Below are 20,402 nucleotides of genomic sequence, written 5' to 3'. Positions count from 1 at the left end.
CTTCCCCACATACTAAGATTAATACTAAACTTAAAAATGCCCAATTATACTTGTGCAATAAAAGATATCTGTTACAACTTCTAATGTTTATGGTGTTGTACAGGAAGATATTTCAAGTTTCTAGTTAATTGTCCAAAGTAAACAGGTCGGTGGATTCTGGGAGCCCATTTCAGGGAAGAATTCCAGCTAAAGGGAAATACCAGCAGCAATATTATAGAACATTAACAATTTTCTGTATTTAGAAAAGGAACTATGGTGTGGAAAGAAAAGTCTTGATGACAAAGGTGTATCTGATGTTGGTGTACAACATACTGTTTGAATTATTTCATCTCTCTAGCTGGTTGAATTTGGATGAGATTTGGCATACTGAGTAGCTTAGACTGAGTTTCCCAGACGTCAACCCTAAGTCAACGACGCCAGTTTATTAAGGACTAACTTCCAAGAGAAACTAGTAAGGAAGTGGTTAAAGCAGCACGGCGAATAGGAAGGGGCCAAGCCAGGGTGCCATCTCAGCCTGATTCTTAGTGAGCTTCCAGAGGGAAATTCCCTAAATTGTACTTGGGAGAGTCCTGCCCTGAGTGTGGAGGGCTTTCGTGTTTCCTCATCAGTCAGTCAGTTGTACCATGGAGGCCTAGAATGTACTCCCAGCTACGGAGACAGCAGATGTGGTGGCTTAAGGACAGTTTCCTCTAGGTCACAGATGGGAGCTGTTAGCATCAAAGCACATAGCAGCTAGGGGAGTGTCCAGGGGACTGATACCAAGAACCAGGGAATCTGGACCAAGAACAGTGTCTGCATCTGGGCAAGACTGTTAGAATTCAAACTTGAATTCTAAGCCAGTCCAGACCAATCAATGGCATTCGAGAGAAAACTAGAGATATTTTTGATAATACATAAGCAGCAGGACAAAATAAAACCTTGAAGACATGTAGATTCCTCTTGAAATTTTCCATCTATTTGTGTTTTTAAGTTCAGGGTCCAACAGCCTCTGGAAAGGTGACAATGTATAAAATTCTTAGAACCAACACGGCCTGGATTCACTTTTTCCAAAATGATTTATCGCTTACTAGGCCTGCCGTTTCTTTTTACAGAGGTAGATTTTCATTCATACAATTAATATTCGTGGAAAATCTAACGATATGTTATGTATTCTGCCGGGAAGTCTGAGAAATATAAGCATTGTTCCATTTCAGCCCTCAATTTGACTTCTAAAACTTCAAAAGTCTGGGAAAACAGAGCCGCTGTCCTATGCTCTCCTGTGGGCAAACGGGTAGGAGAGAGGAAACAGCAAACAGGGAGTAGGGACTTTCACAGGCTACTTGATGCCTTGAGTTAAAATTCAGAATTGTGACTACGTGAGTTATGTCTCCCATATATGCAAATTCTATCAAACTGCTAATGCGGATCAACTGTCCATCCATCTAGAGCACTGCTTCTCAAACTGATGCATGGAGAGCTAGCCTCACACTCAAGAAATGTTGATTCAGGGTGTCTCAGAAGGGTCAGAGCATTTGCATTGCTAACAGGTTCCCAGGTGCCACAGATGCTGTTGGTCCTTGGACCACCCTTTGAGTGTATCCTTGATGTAGACACATTTGCATGCTATTGGATTTGTTTTTAACAGAAAATTTCAGTAGGCAGTGGCATATCAAAGTCATTTTTCTAGAGCTGGCAAATTAACAGATTAGCTTTGTTTTTCCTTCTTTATCCTTAGTTCGATATTTTGATGTGAATATTTTAATGAGGCAAGAAAGTAAATTCATTGTGTCATACATTTAGCATAGAGATGTCAGCACATGTGTACTTAAAAAAATTTTTATTGGAGTATAGTTGATTTAAAATATTATGTTAGTTTCTGCTGCACAGCAAAGTGAATCAGCTATACATATACATGTATCCACTCGTTTTTAGATTCTTTATCCATATAGGTCATTACAGAGTATTGAGAAGAGTTCTCTGTGCTATACAGTAGGTCTTTATTAGTTATCTACTTCATATACGGTAGTGTGTATATGTCAATCCCAATCTCCCTGTTTACGCTCCCCCCCATTCCCCCTGGTAACCATAAGTTTGTTTTCTATATCTGTGACTCTATTTCTGTTTTGTAAATAAGTTCAGAGTACCAAGGGACCTTAGAAGCAAGACATACAATGCCATTACCTTACTGATCACTTTTGGTCAGTCAACAAGATACTGCATCCATTTTTGTTTCTTGGCTTTCAACAACATAGACTGCTTTTGTCCATGTAAAGTAGAAAATCTAGTACTTTGAAATCAGTTTCAAGGTTACTTTAGATCCATCTGGAGTAGTCCAAATGTAATACTCAAGTAATGCTGTTTTATTCAGATCTTGGGCTAAACCACTAACTGGCTAGACACTCTAAAGTCTCGTAGGAACCTCTGTCTTTCTTTATTCCCCTCCTCACCTCATTCCCGTTTCTGATCAATACCATCGAGAAAAAGGGCCCCTGATATGAGTCAAGGAAAACCTAGTCTCCAAGGTCACGGTGAGACCACGAGACCCAGAGTATAGATTTTCTAGAGTAGGAATAGGGAGATTGCAAATAGAGCCAGACTAGGGAAAAGGCACTATTGTGATGTTTCTCACACTGGAGAGGTTATAGATCCCTTGTGCTCCTGGCGTTCAGCAAGACAGAGTTTAAAAACAATTGCATTGCCTTTTTTTTTTTTTTTTTTTTTTTTTTTGTGCTACACGGGCCTCTCACTGCTGTGGCCTCTCCCGTTGCAGAGCGCAGGCTCCGGACGCGCAGGCTCAGCAGCCATGGCTCACGGGCCCAGCCACCCCGTGGCATGTGGGATGTGGGATCCTCCCAGATTGGGGCACGAACCCGCGTCCCCTGCATCAGCAGGCGGACTCTCAACCACTGCGCCACCAGGGAAGCCCTGCATTGCCTTTTAAATGATATCACTTAAGTGATGACTTTGTGTCAAAAGATTTTGCACATATAAGTAGAAATGCAGGCACTGAAATGAAGTGGCAATACTCAGGTACAAAATGATAAGCAAAGACATTTAGAATACGTTTACAGTATTTTATTTTAGGTTATAGATGACATAAATTAAGGAAACAGATTTTATGGGAAATCTCCAGATGTATGATAATAAATCTATAGCCCTCCAGAAGCCCAGTTTGAAAATCACGTTCTGGTGGATCTTTTGTATCATGTTTTCTCTTTGGATTGAGCCTCCATTTCCCCTCCATGGGACTGTTGTGATGAGAAGGCAGGTTCTTCTCTCTTCTAGAGGAGGCATATCTTCCCTGACCCTCTCTTCCCTGACTTTAGAAGGCCATCTGGGGATGGGCTTAGAGGAAATGGGGGCAGACATCATAAGCCAGCTCTGTTCTAGGCTGTAGGGGAAATATTTCCCTTTGAGTTCATCCTTTCATGCCATTTACTGATTAACTGATTACTTGAAGGCTACAATCAGACTACAAGCAAAGGGGCAATGCCTAAGCAGAATGCTCAAACTATTTTTGTTTTTTAAAGCCACTTATTGAGGTATACTGACATGTAAAAAAAAGCTGTACATATTTAGTGTGTACAAGTTGATGAGTTTGGGGATAAGCGTATACCTGTGAAACTATCACATAGACATACCCGTAACCTCCCAGAGTTTTCTCCCACCCTCACTATTATTATTAATAATTTTTTGTATGTGTACGTTATATGTACATGTGTATGATAAGTACCCTTAACCTAAGACCTACCCTCTTGGAAAAGTTTAAGTATACAATACAGTATTATTAGCTATAGACGCTATGCTGTAAATCTCCAGAAGTTAGTTATGTTGTGTAGAGTTTTGTACCCTTTGACAATCACCTTCCCATTTCTCCCTCTCCCCAGCCCCTGGTAACCTCCATTCTACTATCTGCTTCTATGAGTTTAACTATTTTAGATTCCACGTATAAGTAAGATCATACAGTATTTGTCTTACTGTGTCTGGCTTATTTCACTTAGCATAATGCCCTTTAGGTCTATCCATGTTGTCATAAAGGGCAGGAATTTCTTCTTTTTTTAAGCCTGAATTATATTCACATATATTCATATATAAAATGTGATATATATATATATATATATATATATAATGATGTGAGATATATATCTCACATTTTCTTTATCCATTCATTGTTGATGGACATTTAGATTGTTTCCATATCTCGGTTATTGTGTCCAACTACTTTAAGCTCGGGCAAAAAGAGTCCTCAAATCTTACCCAGCATCCAACTCTGATCATAAAGGTAGGAGAATAGAGAGGGATTTGGGGCTAGGGGTCAATTTTATATATATATATAAATTGGGTATGGTAATGGTCAAAGGGTACAAAACTTTATGCAAGACAAATTCTGGAGATTTATAGCATAGCACCTATAGTTAATAATATTGTATATATTATTATACTATATATATATTTATGTGTTTGTACGTATAAAAAGCATGTTAGTGAGTTAAAGGCACTCTTTAGAAATCTGGGGCAATGGAATGAGCCAAAGAATCCTGGTGGAACCCATCATGGCAAATAAAAAACAGTGGATCTATCCATAAGTGTAGTTCTCTGCCACAGAGGCAGTGACACCACCCTGCACTGTGAAAATAGATGCTCCCATTACAGAAACAACATGGAAGCATTTTCCATTTCTCTACCATTTTAAATTCTAACTTCTAACATGAGCTTGGCTTGCTGACAGATCAGCCGGGTCTCCAAGTTTTTCGTTCTACGTGAGCTGAGTTTTTATCCAGTTTGGGTTGAGTGAGGAGTCGGTGAGTGGTTTGGGGGGATGCCCTAAGACAAGGAAATTTGGCCAGGATTATCATTTAAGACGAGAGTTTTTGAAATCCTGGACACTGTTTCAACTTGAAACTATAATTATGAAAGTATGTAATTGCAAAGTCATAACATCGGTCCCAGACCTCCAAGAATATTCAAGGAATGTTTGAATATTTTCTACGAGGTAAACCCATCATTAAACACATTACCCAAAACTGAGCTCATGGGAGATTTCCTTATGTAGTTATTACAGTTTTATGGGTATTTTTTGGAGTCTTTTTCCTTCTTTTCTGGATTATTTATAATTGCTTTTTAGAGTAACATTCCACTCCAAAGTATTAAGTACTTCTACTTAATTTTAGAGTCTCATTTCATAGAATCATGACTTGAATATTTTCAAACCCATTTTTCCTAATGTTGTTGATCTCAATGGCCTTTTCCTGGTATTCAAAAGGTGGTAAGGTCACTTTCTGCCTACCTCTTATTTCTAAATGCAGATCAAAATTAGTTTTACAGTACTTGGTGTCCTTAAGTAATTTCCACTATCAGGAGATAGTTTTTCACTTTAATTTTTCAAACTTATTTTACGGGTGCTACAGTTTCTTTGCAGATGTGTTTTTGTTATTTTTTTTATTAAAAAAAAGAGGTATAGTTTACTTGCAATATTATATTAGCTTCAGGTGTACAACATAGCGATTCAATACTTTTATACACTACCCACAGTACAAAGTTATTACAATATTATTGACTACATTCCCTGTGCTGTACATCACATCCCTGTGACTTATTTTATATCTGTTAGTTTGTACCTTTTAGTCCCCTTTACCTATTTCACCATCTCTCCACCCCCATCCCCTCTGGCAATCACTAGTTTGTTCTCTGTATCTGTGAGCCTGCTTCTGTTTTGTCATATTTGTTTTGTTTTTTTTTAGATTCCAGATGTAAGTGAAAAAATACAGTGTTTTTCTTTTTCTGTCTGGCTTATTTCACTCAGCATAATATCATCTAGGTCCATCCATGTTGTTGAAAATAGCAAGACTTCATTCTTTTTTATAGCTGAGTAATATTCCACTGTATGTATGTATGTATGTATCTAGATATATATATATATACACACACACACCACATCTTCTTTATCCATTCATCTGTCGACGGACACTTAGGTTGCTTCTGCACCTTGGCTATTGTAAATAATGTTGCTATGAACATTGGGGTGCATGTATCTTTGAATCTCTGGAGATTCTAGACAGGCAATGATCAATGGAGTAACTCTTTAGATATGGTAATAAATGAATATGAATGCTAATTTAAGCAATAACCTATATATCTTTCACGTGGGGCGGCAAGGCTACCAGAGCTTCTTAAGTAATTTTACGGTTGAGGATTTGCAGCACACAGTTAATGATTGCATTGTCACCAAGGTGTTTGTAAGACTGTGTAGAGATGTGGACACCAGAAAACACATTTTATGTCTGTTTTAATTCATGTACTTTGCATACAAGGTGGAATTATATGCCACCTAGATCCAGGTAAAAGCTGGTTTTAAATCGCACCTGTGCAGATGTAGAAAACAATCTTATGGCTACCGGCGGGGGGGAAGTGGGGGGTGGATAAATTGGGGGATTGGGATGGACGTATACACACTACAATATATAAAATAGATAACTAATAAGGACCTACCGTATAGCACAGGGAACTCTACTCAGTACTCTGTAATGACCTATATGGGGAAAGAATCTAAAAACAGAGTGGATAAATGTATAACTTATTCACTTTGCCATACAGCAGAAACTAACATAACACTGAAAATCAACTATACTCCAATAAAAATTAAAAAAATAGAATAAAACAAGTCACACAAACACCCTCAAAAGAAATTACACGTGTGCACAGAGTCGGCAGTTCCAATTGGTCTCCCGTAAGCTGTTGGGAAATGGGTGAATGCTTTCAAATTGTTTATGGATGAAAATGCAGAATGTTACTCTAAGCTTTGCAAAAAGTTGTGGATCCAGTTGGAACTTTTTGCACTAAAATAATAACTTGAGAAGGGAATTTACTTCCGTTTTTAGACAATTAGGCAGTGCTTAATTCACCCTGACAATTCTAGAATTGTGTAATTTATTACTATTTTAAGAATTAAGTTATTTATTTATTTATTGGCTGCCCTGCAAGGCATGCGGGATCTTAGTTCCCCGACCAGGGATTGAACCCGCACCCCCTGCAGTGGAAGCGCAGAGTCTCAACCACTGGACCACCAAGGAAGTTCCAAGAATTAAGCGGTTTTTAAATTAGTGTGCTAATTTATTTATCTTCCAGAGTTTGAGAAAAAAAAATTGGACCCCAAGTCCTGGTGGTCCTCAGACTTACCTGACTTGTCTGCTTGTGAGTGCTCTTAATGCAATTCATCAGAGTGGCACACACGCGCCTTCAAGTCAGAGCAATCAGAAAACAAAATTGCTGTCCAGGAGACAAGCTTAAATAACATCCCCTCAACATTCTCCAAAAACTGTGTTCTGAGTTCGTTTTGAGAAATAGAAAGGGAAATCAGATCCAGCCTCACACGCTACTGACTTGGGTTCTAAAACGATGAAATGAATGAGGATGAAGGGGCTTCTGACACATCTCTCAGTCACGGGCACTGACCTGTCATACATCTGTCAAAGTCACAATTAACCCAGGGACTTAATATCTTTGAGGTAATAGAGAACTCCTCTTTCAGGTGGACTTAAAGAAATGAATGAAGGCTGGTCAGTGGGGTTTTAAACACACACAACTCTGGTTTAAACCTTCTCACTGGAAGATAGATGGGTCTCCAGCATCATAAGTTCAGGAAGGAGTACTCATTGGTTATAAGAGCCGATGAGATAGAAGGAATGATAAAAGATCTCCAGGGGACATCAATCAATTGGCCTGCTCTTTGAAACTCTCTCCCTCTGCGTGATCTGGGGACTCATCCACTGCCAGGGGGCTGGTGAAGGCCTGCTTTTTCCACCTTTCCCTCCTCCGCCACTACATCCCTTGCCAACTATTCTAGAAAAGTCCACATCCCAGTTGCTGCTTTTTGGATGTCTGTACTAATACCTTCTACGTTGTTGTGTATATTTCCCCCAGTGGGTATGAAAGGTTCTAACTCTGCACAAGCAAAATGACAAATAGTTTTTGGGTGGAAATGACTTGTGTTAAAAATGCAGTGAGCTATGTGGAGATCCTTCTAATGAGCTACGTGGAGACCCTTCTTTAGGTTTTACTGATTACCTGGTCTGGTCAGGCCAGGCTGCAGAATCTGGAACCCAGTAGCAGGGAGAAGCCACTCCATCCATGCAGGGATTGATATATCACAATATCTGCACGAATTGTTTAGTTCATGACTTTATGAAAAAGAAAATGTATAAATTAGTTGATTGCAATACACTGTGAAATTAGGATTACATATGTTTTATAATGAGGAGGCCCAAAATATATAAACATGAAGTACAGTAAAAACATATCCTCCTCATAAAAGGAACCCTCTTGTACTGTTGGTGGGAATGTAAATTGATACAGCCACTATGGAGAGCAGTATGGAGGTTCCTTAAAAAACTACAAATAGAACTACCATGTGACCCAGCAATCCCACTACTGGGCATATACCCTGAGAAAACCAAAATTCAGAAAGACTCATGTACCACAGTGTTCATTGAAGCTCTATTTATAATAGCCAGGACATGGAAGCAACCTGAGTGTCCATCGACAGATGAATGGATAAAGAAGTTGTGGCACATATATACAATGGAATATTACTCAGCCATAAAAAGAAACAAAAGTGAGTTATTTGTAGTGAGGTGGATGGACCTAGAGTCTGTCATATAGAGTAAAGTAAGTCAGAAAGAGAAAAACAAATACCATAAGCTAACACATATATATATGGAATCTAAAAAAAAAGTGGTTCTGAAGAACCTAGGGGCAGGACAGGAATAGAGATGCAGACATAGAGAATGGACTTGAGGACACGGGGAGGGGGAAGGGTAAGCTGGGACGAAGTGAGAGAGTAGTATGGACATATATACACTACCAAACGTAAAATAGATAGCTAGTGGGAAGCAGCCACATAGCACAGGGAGATCAACTCGGTGCTTTGTGACCACCTAGAGGGGTGGGATAGGGAGGATGGGAGGGAGACGCAAGAGGGAGGAGATATGGGGATATATGTGTATGTATAGCCGATTCACTTGTTATACAGCAGAAACTAACACATCACTGTAAAGCAATTGTACTCCAATAAAGACGTTAAAAAAAAAAGTTTCAACAAAGGAAAAAAAACCCATATTCTCCTCATGAAGAAAAGACCCGATACACCTAAGAAACGGGGGAGCGTTAACTCCTCCACTCCCCACAAAAAATGTTGACAGAAAAACGTCTAGCCAGAGAGCTGAAGCCCAAGAGAGAGTTCAAAGTAGTCAGTTTTTTAAAGGAGGGACGTGAACAACCAAGCCTGCTGAAAAGTCATGTAAGGTGAGCACCGAAAAGTGACAAGTGGATGTGAAAAATATCTCCTTGGCGATTCAACCCATTTTAAAGTCACGTCTGAAGCCTGGAGTTAGTTCTGGGCAGGGTTTGGCCCCTGGTCAGCTCACTGACTCTGAAGGCATCTGGTATATCCACACCACCAAGCAGCAGCTTTCTCAGGGCCAGGCTGGTGGTAGTCTCGTGAGAGCCAGAACACCACCCAGACACTGTGTCATCCAAGCGTGCATGCCTAATGTGCATGGCCTCACTGCTCCGTGCTGATCATTTGTCTGAGAACTTCCCTCTGGGCATCCTGGCTGAGACCTCACTGCCCTTTCCAGCTGGCTCAGTGAGCTGGTCTTTTTTGGCATACCACTGTCCTCCATGCCAATGTGGAGTCTTCCTTACGGCTGTTGTGCTGATAATGATTTTTGTCTGTACATCCCTGTCAGGGAGACAGTTTCCACGGGACTCTCCTTCACTTGGTAAGGAACTAGAAATGGGGGAAGGTGGACTCTGTGCTGAACTGTAGGAGCAGAATCGACATCAAGGCATTGAGTGCAAGCAGCTTACCTGGGAGGTGACCCCAGGAAACATGGAGGCTTAATCCCACCGGGGAACTCTGGAAGCCAGTGCAGATGACGTGATTCAGAGTTATCCCAGCTGGGGGTGAGAGTTAAGGCGTTTCTATATCACCTCCTCTCACTCATTGTTGGAGGGCTGCTGGGTGAATGGAGGTTACTTAACCTCTGGTGTTCCTGCCTACTTCCGGGGCGGGCAACACAGACTCTGGCAGCTTAGGCACAAACAGGCGACACTGGCAGGTGGAAATCAGGCTTGTGTGCACTTATGGGCTATAGAGGAGGAGTGTGGGCGGGGCCCTGACAGCCTCTGTAAGTCTGATGAGCTCTCTTCCAACCCATCTTCATCCATTGTAGTCTCTAGGGAGCCTTGCTTCACTCACTGGGCTGCACTCTGCTTCTGCTTCCTCTTCATCACAGCCACCCAGATTTTGGACCCTCCTTATGTTTCTGGGAACCTCTGAGACCAGCTCCCCCTAACCACCCTGGGCTTCTCTGTGGTCAGCCTACACATGGTCCACGTGGGTCTGAACGTTGCTCAGCAGAGTCTTGACACGAGCTCACACATACTGGTAGAGAAGTAAGGCAGGGAGATGAGTCTGTATACTTGGAAGAGGTTGGACTGAGGTGCATAGTTTCCAGTCCCCAGCTCCCAACGGGCCTCCTCGGGTGCTGAGCAAGGGGGCCCTTTGGCGGGAGTGTTGCACAAAGGTGGCGCCCAAAGTCTTTTTTTTTTTTTTTTTTTTTTGCGGTACACAGGCCTCTCACCGCTGTGGCTTCGCCCGTTGCGGAGCACAGGCTCCGGACGCGCAGGCTCAGCGGCCATGGCTCACGGGCCCAGCCACCCCGCGGCACGTGGGATCTTCCCGTACCGGGGCACGAACCCGTGTCCCCTGCATCGGCAGGCGGACTCTCAACCACTGCGCCACCAGGGAAGCCCCCAAAGTCTTAACATGAGGCTGTGTTTCCAGTCTCCAGGAAATAAGGAAAACCATACCCCTTTATTTCAGCTTCTGTAGCCTCAAGACAAAAAGGTTTTGTTTTTAATCAATCAATCAGCCAAGTAACAAATGTTCACTAGGCAACCACTGTTTGCCAAGCAAAGTGGCACATGTTGAAGGAAACACAGAGATGCTGGAAGGAGTTCTTGCCTTTGGCAAGTGTACAGTCTAGATGAAGAGACCACGTTGATAACATGTGACTCTAAGGTAGTTTGACTTAATTTTTAGAACAAACATGCCAGAATTTTTACACGGCATTCTCCCTCAGACGTTCCTATACTAAAGTGTTATCATTTCCTATCATGTCATGTTACACAGCTTTGCACAGCAACATGTTTGTGGTAAGTACATGGGGCGGCAGAAATGTGAAAATGACACGATTTTTCTCAGTTGCCACATAACCTGAGGTTATTCTCCTTGATCACCGGACAGTGATGTACCATGTTTAGTAAATATGCACAGGGCTTGGAGAAGCATTTTAGAGAAAACGCTAACAGTGCCGAACTAGCAGCAGGGCATGGAGGCACATTTATTTCACCATTACTGGATGCTGTAATTTGAACTTGTATAGAACAAGGGATTTTTTTTTTTTTTATTGCGGTACGCGGGCCTCTCACTGTTGTGGCCTCTCCCGTTGTGGAGCACAGGCTCCGGACGCGCAAGCTCAGCGGCCATGGCTCACGGGCCCAGCCGCTCCGCGGCATGTGGGATCTTCCTGGACCGGGGCACGAACCCGCATCCCCTGCATCGGCTGGTGGACTCTCAACCACTGCGCCACCAGGGAAGCCCAGAACAAGGGATTTTTAACTTCAAAAAGCCTAATTTAGGATGATTCTTTCTTTACATGGAAGAGAGCTGGTTTCTGGAGATACAAAGTACTACTGTGAGCCCAGGAATTGATATGTATTTTAGCCTCACACAACCCTACAGATCAATTTCGTTTTCCTTCATTTGCCAGGTGAGGAAACTGTGGCTCAGAGAGCTGAGATAACTGAGCTCCATCACACCTGGAAGTCAAGGTAGGTGTGAATGCTGGCTCTTGGGACTCCACAGTCAGAATACTATACCTGCTGCCTCGGCCCAGTGAGAAGTCTCTCCCAGCAAGGGCTGCAATTCATAGGAGACTTGTCTCTTCATTGAGGTATAAAAAGAGACGTTGCCAAAAGCCCTGCTGGATTTTGTTTCCAGGAAAACCAAGGTGGATGCCTGCCAGGGGCTGCCACAAGTTAGCTGGCGCTGCCGAGACACAGGCTCAGGTGACGTTATCTTTGAGAGTAACAATCAAATCTGTGCTATCAACCTGGGTGCAAAAACCCAAATCTGATTCTTGGGGTGAGAGATACAGAGCAAGGGAGAGGGCAAGAAATGTTCTAATAAAAGAACCGGTGCCGTGTGAATTCTGTTTCTTAGAAAGAATCTTAAGAAGTTCTTTCTTTTGTCTGCATTGTCATCAACTCTCTGCCTGCTGTGCTGGCTTTCTTTCCACTACCCCTTCCCCTCAATGTGCATCGAAACTTCTTTCTCCTCTTTTGTTCAGTTTAGCAGGAAAGATCTTTGGAGCAGAAGGAATGGGCACCTTTAGCAAGCTCAGATATCAAATAATTTTTCACCTCCCTGTAATTGAAATCACAGGATCGGGATTTGCTTCCCTTTGGCCTGCTCTTCTCTTGTTCTCTGGGATCACAGATGGAGTGGGGTGAGGGTGCTATTGACTCCCCACGGCTTGTCATCTGACAGACGGACACACCAGCCAGGAAGGGGTCTGACTCTTAGATGAATTCTTTTATCCTCAAAGGGGCTTCCTGCAAAGGAAACCATTAGTGTTTTGCTATTGGGTTTCTACTCCCCATGGTGTCTAAGAAATCATTCATTTAATTTTGTGACATTTTGAGTGGATTTGGAGAGCTAAGCCCATTTGAAAAGGCCTGTTCCTGTCTAGGAGGACAGAGGAAATGCAAATAAATTCCAAATGGTCAAAGGCCCAGCAGCCTGAGTGTGGGCCGGCCTGCATCTCTCTTCAGCCTGGGTTACATGTCTGAATAGCTGGTGATGCATTACCCAGCCTCTTCCCTGGCCACGGCCAGGAACTGACCCCAGAACATGAGAAAACTGGCCTGAAGTTCAGCAGCAGAGAGCTTAAGAAATCTTACGTCTTAAAGAGAATGACACTGTACATGTTCCTTCCTAATTCTCATCTGGTGGATGAAGGTGAGGCTGGGCGTCAAGGTGGAGAGTACGTGCTCTGTCCCACGCCGGCCATGTCACCTGGGTAAGGTCACAGTAATGCTTTTAAAAGATGTAGCAGTTACCTACCTGCCCTGTGGGGTTGTTCTGAGACCAGAGGTGAGATCGTTTGTGTAAAATATTTAACAAAGTACCGGTACACAGTAAAATCGCAGTAAATGTCAGGTGTCACTAATACTGTTTTCAGTATTGCGTTTACGTTCATGGTAGTTATCCACGGTGATTTGTCATGTGCCCTGTTGGTTACCAGACCAGCATTGTCCAATCAAAATATAATGCAAACCGCATATGTAACTTTACGTTCTCTAGTAACCACATTTAAAAAGTAAAAGGAAACGTAAAATTAATTTTAATGATATGTTTAACCCCCCAATAAAAGACTAGTATCATTTCAACATGAAATCAGTATAAAAATTATTGAGATATTTTACATTCTTTTCTCCATCCTAAGTCTTTGGAATCTGTGTGTACTTACATGTATAGATCATCTCAATTCAGATGAGCCCCATTTCAAGTCCTCAACAGCCAAATAGAGCTAGTGGCTCCTTCCATAGAATGGAGAGGTAGGTTCTGTAGTCTGTAACACAGGGACTATACACCCCTTGACATTTGGGGAAAAAAAATATGTAAAACCATTAAAGGCAATTCTTTGGTGATTTCATTTTTTTAGGTCAAGCTTTTGTTTCTTTGAGTCAATGTTGATGATTTGTGTTTTTCTAGATCCTAGTCTATTTATTCCATTGAGGTTTTTAAATTAAGTACTGTTTAACCTACTGTTAACTTTTGATCTAAAAAACACCTCCTGTGCTGGTGGTTATATCCTACATTCCAGTCCTAATTTCATGTAACAAAGAGATGTTAGTCCTGTTCACCCTCACAAGGTACACAGTTACTGAAGAGAATATACACAAGTCTCTTTTTTGAGAAATCTTAGTGAATTTCCATTTAACACAGACTGGGAAGTGTTCTTTGTGTTTAGAGCCAGGAGGTCATGATGGTTAGAGCAGATCTGGAAGCAGAGCTGAAACAGAAGCCACATGACCATGAGCTGAGGGGTCAAGGGAGTCAAGGATGTAGAGATACAGAGTATTCTGAAAAGAGGTCCAAATAAGGGGTGAGGAAGGGGTGGTGACCAAGATTAAGAAATGACCAGCTATGTGGTGGGCAGGCTGACACCCACGCCAGATCCTGGCTTACCCAAACCTATCCTCTCAGAGAGAAACCTCTCCACCCTGGGCCCAGGAGATCTCCCCTGATACAAGCTCCCGTGGCAGCCTGTGCTTCTCTTTTATAGTTCTTTTAATGGTTGTCATTATATGCCATCTGTCTCGTTCACTAGACCCTAAGCTCCATGAAGTGGGGGGGGGGGTCATGTCTGCCTTGTTTTCCAGTAAGTTTTCTTGCACCTGTCATAGTGGATGACACCTAGTAGGCTCCCAGTCAATATTTCTTAAGTGAAAGAAAATAAAGAATGCACTTCAGCTTTGATTTTGTGTTAGATGGGAGATAATTGTAGGGTGTGAGGAAATTACCATCAGTGATGAAGAGGTTGAAGCTATGAGAGAGTATAATTGTAGCAACAGCCTTCACACAATGGGATTAAATGGGACTAAGAAGGAATATAAAAGGACAATTATTGAGAAAGAGGAAGAAGAGAGACACCCATCTTTTGAAGAGGATTAAAAGATTGCCATAAGTATTTGTAAGTGAGAAATAGAAATTTGGAGCCACTATCTCTCAATAACTCTGTCTTGATGAAATGGGTTGAAGGGTGTTTGAGGGGATTAGTAGATCAGTTGCTGAAGAGAAAGGGGACGGGAAAAGAAATGCAGAAGGACAGGTAAATAAGCCGGTGATGGACCTTGGGATTCAGCAGAAGATGGAGAGCATAGATGGGGCTGTTTCCAGCCCCTCAGTAGCCCAGCTGGAAGAGCAGGTGGATTAAGAAAAGCTCCTTGGAAGATTTCAGATGGTTTGGTATATGGTGGAAGAGCAGGGGATCAAAGATGTTGAGGATCTGGGGAGAGGATCCAGGGGACTAGCCCTGGGGTGTGGACCTAACAGGTGAGAAATTATGACCAAGAGGCTGTAATTATGGGAAGCATCAAGGAACAGAAGGATGTGGGTCAGAGACATGAAGATTGGAGTTTAAACTTTCACAGGTGGAGTTGTTCCCAGTGATGGCATGGTCCCTGGAGAGAGCAGGGAAGTAGGTAGCCGAAGCCAATAGAAGTGAGGATGGGGTTTTGGATGGCTATTATGCTGACTATTGATATCCCTGGCGTGCTTTTAGACCATGTCTTAGAGAGGAAGACAGGTCTCACATCTTGAAGACCATGGAATGGGTAGTTGATAAGTAACAGAAGCAAGGAAAGGTGGAGCTAGATGGTCATCTGTGAACCAGATTTTGTCCTTTGTCCCTCTTGCTGTCTGTCAGTTTCCCATCAGTGACTCCCAGACTACAAACCTTGTGTGTAAGGCCTGGGCAGCTTCATGAAAGTCTGCAGTGAAATGGATGCCTATCCTTCAGTTACCTGCTCACAGTTGGGAAGGTAAAAGAAATTTGCAAGCTTAGCAAACTTTCAAACTTACCTAAGGATGATAAAAATCTTAAGGGAAAAACTATTTGGGATGTAGGCCAAAATATCTTCAGATTAATCAGATGTTCACCAGAGGCCTGGACAGCCTGTCAGCCAGTGACTGAGATATATGAAAGATCCCATAGTAAGTTTGGAGCAGAGTTGAGGCAACAGACAGACACAATCTGCTTTCTCTGAAGCATCTGGTTTTTAGGGCTGCAGGCCTGTCTCTCCAGGGAATGTATGATTCTGCTGACTGATGAATACAAGAGAAAGGAGCGATCCACTGAAGCCTGGCACATGGTCTGCCGCTGTAATTACTTGGCAAGTCCGTTATCACTCTGGCTCTAGTTTCTTCATCTGGAAGATGAAGCTGGTGGTCAAGATGGACGTTTTCAAACAATGTTCCAGTTAGAAAACCTGGGGGATGTCTCAGCACACCTCATGGCTCTTGTCCTCATCTCCTTGGCTTTCAGATTCTTGATCTCATGGTCCCGGCTTTAATACCTGTCTTTGGTGACTTATTTGAACCTCCACTTTGGCTTTTTGGATCTTGTCTCACTACTCAGCTCTTAACATATACTCATTCTTCCAACGTGAGGATCCCTACCAGCTTCCAGAAATTGAGTCCCTCTTCTTTTTCCAAAGGGACCCTAGGCACCCAATCACCAGAACATCTCTGAGTCTGTGCAGTGGTACCCACCTTCCACATCCAGTCCTCACCTTCGTGCTAGATGTCTACATCCAGGACCACACGAGGCTACATTCGTGTGTTCATGAGGGGAGTTGAGTTCAGCATCGTCCTATTCTGCCATCTTCATCCCACCTCCCCAGATCCATGCTTTTAAAGGACAGCTCCCTCACCTTTGTCAGAACCAGTCATCCTCCCTGTGGGAGACTTTGTGTCTTGTCTTTGATCCTCTCCTTCTCTGTATGACTTTGAAGCATTCACTGTTTACTAGCATCTCTCATTTTGAGGCAAAGAGACAAGATGCAGTAGGTTCACAAACTTGCGACTAGAGGATGGATAAGTTCTGGAGATCTGAAGTACAGCATAGTGATTTTAGTCAACAGTACCGTATTGCATACTTCAGAGCTGCTAAGAGACTAGATCTTAAATGTTCTCACCACAAAAATGAAATGATACTTATGTGACACCGTAGAGGTTTTAACTAATGGTATGGTGACAGTCATGTTGCAGTATATAAATGGATCAAATCAACACATTGTTCACCTAACACTTATACAGTGTTATATCGATCATATCTCAATAAAAAATAAAAATATTGGTTGGCCAGTATTTACCGAAAAACCCAAACAAACTTTTTGGCCAACCCCATAATAAAATAGGAAATAATTTATATAGGACAGGAATAGCCGGGACTGTGATGGTGTCACACTGTTTCCCTACCTTGACTGAGGTTCTTCCAGCACATCCAGGATGATGCTTGTTTGGTCCAATACATTCACCATGTTTGCACTGTGGATGGCACACAGCTGTGGAAAGAGAATGTCATGTATTATTTCTAGGTCGGTTAAAAAAAAAAAAATGGAATTCAATAGATTCACTTGTCTCTTTGTTAGTAAACCACCAGGTGGTTTGGCAGTTTGAAAACAAGGTCTCAACTTTTGATTCACGCTGTCAATTTTGATAGTTTTATCCTCTATATGATCCTTACTTCTTTTTCACTTAGTTGAAGTCAGTCGTGGTGGAAGAACTAAATATATACATATAAAAATATTTATAGTATATATAATAAATACATATAATAATATATAATATAATAAATATTATCAGGTATATTTTATATTCCTTATAATATTTATAAATATTATAAATATACATAAATATTTATAATATAAATATTTAATATTTATAATATTTAAATTATAATAATATATAATAATATTTATTTATATAAATAAAATATACACAAATAGGGCTTCTCTGGTGGCACAGTGGTTGAGAGTCCACCTGCCGATGCAGGGGATACGGGTTCGTGCCCCGGTCCGGGAAGATCCCACATGCCGCAGAGCGGCTGGGCCCATGAGCCATGGCTGCTGAGCCAGCGCGTCTGGAGCCTGTGCTCCGCAACGGGAGAGGCCACAGCAGTGAGAAGCCTGTGTACCGCAAAAAAAAAAAAAAAAAAAAAAAAAAATATATATATATATATATATATATATATATACACACACACAAATATATTTTAATAGCTAAGGTAATAGAGCTTATGAATATTTAATCAGGATGAAGAAGATCTGAACTTTTTAGGCAGATGATTGAGCTCTGACCCTGTGTCAGGCACTGTGCTAGATGCTTTAAATATATCACCTTATTTAATAATTTCAGCAATCCCACGAAGGAGTATTACTCACTATTTTAATATAAGATAACTGAATCTCAGGGATTTGAAGTAACTTGCCAAAGTCTATACAGCTAGTGGGAGATAGATCCAGAATTCGAATCTGGTCATTCCACGACACTATCCAGTTACTTGCTGTCACCCAGGAAGGTGACTCACACTTAGACACTCTTCCAGGCAGAATGACCTTTGCACTCTGTCATTCAGAAGAAGTCCCTGAGTTGGCGATTTTGGCTTGGAACTTTCCAAGGGTTCGCAGAAATATCCTGGTACAGGGAAGCACAGTCAATGGCACCTTAAACTGTGGGCTTGGGGACTGAAACATTACCATTTATCCTGTTCCTCCTTCAGAAGAAACTTTAGGTTGGAGGATCAGGTGATCCTGGGACAGAATGGACAACTCATATGTGTATATTGGTTCAGATCCCCAGAAGAGGCAACTGCAGTTGCACTGTATGCGTCCTCCCATCCTTTACCTTGGGCGGAGTGTCTTCCTAGTAATGTCTGAGGATATCAGCTGTGATGGTTCAAGGAAGTGTACGCTTTGCCAGTAAGTTGAAGGCAAGAAGTTGGGAGATGGTCTGAAAGGGTCAGGGTGCGGAGAAGGTTCTGATTCAAGTTTCTTGCCACTTGACGAGCAACAGGCTGACTGCCTGCAAGCTGAAGTCTGGTCTTCTGTACTGAAGTAGCTGGAATTTGAGGAGGTCCCAACCTTCTCAAATGTCCCCAGTCAGGAGGAAAGGACCTGCTGTTTCTAAACCGGGTATTTTAATATTAAGTAAAATGTACAAGGGTTTTTGTAAGTATTATACCATCCAAGCGGGCGTTGGTAGCAGATCTTCCATATCATTCAGGAAATAAAAGGTTCTCAAATAACTTATTTGTTTGAAATACAACGAGTGATGGTCCCAAGAGTTAGTTTTGTGTAACACTATCTACATGACTTCTGCTGTGTAATAAAAAGAATGCTATGATCAAAAAATGTGAGGATGGGGGCTTCCCTGGTGGCGCAGTGGTTGAGAGTCCGCCTGCCGATGCAGGGGACACGAGTTCGTGCCCCGGTCCGGGAAGATCCCACATGCCGCGGAGCGGCTGGGCCCGTGAGCCATGGCCACTGGGCCTGTACGTCCGGAGCCTGCGATCCGCAACAGGAGAGGCCACAACAGTGAGAGGCCCGCGTACCGAAAAAAAAAAAATGTGAGGATGTGTAACCTACTGTATTCTACTCCTTTTGAAGATTGAGTGACATATAAACTCTGCAATAAAGTTTGTTTATGTTTTCAAACCTGTTTGACTAAGGAATCTCATTGTATTTAATATCTATCAACATCCCTTAAAGCCTATATTCTCCAGCACCCTTTTTGGGAAAGGCTGGGAAATGAGCGAGTCATAAGACAGAGCCTGGGACCAGAAGCCTAGTGGTCCCAAAACCAGCTGGGCCCAAGACATACCAAAAAAACAGAACTTGGCAATCACAGAGGTGGTTTGATTCACAAACTCAGCTGCGTCATTCTGAGCCCTATTGGTGTGCTGTCCACACGGATTATACTAATCAGATGACTGCCAAGTATGTGCATCCTTTTAACTCCTTAGGGTTTTAATGGTGGAGATGGACTAAGTCCTTTGATTTCTGGTACCTAAACTTCACCATCGATGAAACGGGACCTATTTTCGTGCTTCTCAGAGACAGAGTAAAAATGAGGTGAAAGGTGCTCTGAAATCTCCAGCCCATGGGGCATTATCTTGGTGCTGAGTACAACTCTTAGAGGTAATGACTGCTGTTAGTATCACAAAGGAGGTGAAGCACATTTAATACAAAGGAAAGTGAAGCTATTTTGAACAGAGGTCACAGAGGGTGCATGTTATGTGAATTTAGCTTGAAGTTACAGTGAGGAGAATGGAGAAAGTAAAAAATTCTACCAGTGGGCTGAGAAACTCCGTGCCTGTGCTCATGTTTTATATGAAAATGCAGGATAATAAGAATTTAGTTAATGAGAAATCAAAATGCGTCTACATTTTCAGTATTGAGTATTTAGGAAAATAAACGGATATTGGTGACTTGGTTTAATTATCCCCGCATCCCAACTCAGAGAAGCCCTTTCCATTTGAGGGGTTTAGTGTACGTTTAGTCCACCTTTTCGTACACATTGTACATGGACTGATTTTTATATCTAGCCTACTGTACAATGGGAATTTATGTTCAGAGATGCACAAGATCTTAAATCTGTCAAAAATATTGTATCTCCGTGGTACTTTGCTTACACACAGGAGACAGACAAGCACTTATTTACACATTTTGTGTAATTACACCCTGCCCCATTCCAAAGGATTTATAGGACTTCATAAAGAGACATATAATAA

The 20,402-nt window shown here is 42.0% G+C and overlaps 1 protein-coding gene across 2 annotated transcripts in view; it reads left to right on the top strand.

Annotated features, from left to right (window-relative positions):
• C9H7orf25 (chromosome 9 C7orf25 homolog) overlaps nucleotides 1-20,402 on the top strand; it is a 199,680-nt gene that overhangs the window by 98,197 nt on the left and 81,081 nt on the right. The window contains exon 4 of one of the 2 annotated variants that reach the window (XR_004351409.1): nucleotides 11,814-11,874. The gene's annotated coding sequence lies outside the window, so the exon portion shown is untranslated. Of the gene's footprint in view, nucleotides 1-11,813; nucleotides 17,383-20,402 lie in introns of those variants that run through there. The other variant, XR_004351408.1, reaches the window with a different exon arrangement.

This window comes from Phocoena sinus, chromosome 9 (genome assembly GCF_008692025.1).
Source record: "Phocoena sinus isolate mPhoSin1 chromosome 9, mPhoSin1.pri, whole genome shotgun sequence".
Lineage (NCBI taxonomy): Eukaryota > Metazoa > Chordata > Mammalia > Artiodactyla > Phocoenidae > Phocoena > Phocoena sinus.
The sequence above is the reverse complement of the archived record's forward strand: the minus strand, read 5'-3'. Positions and strand labels throughout refer to the sequence as shown.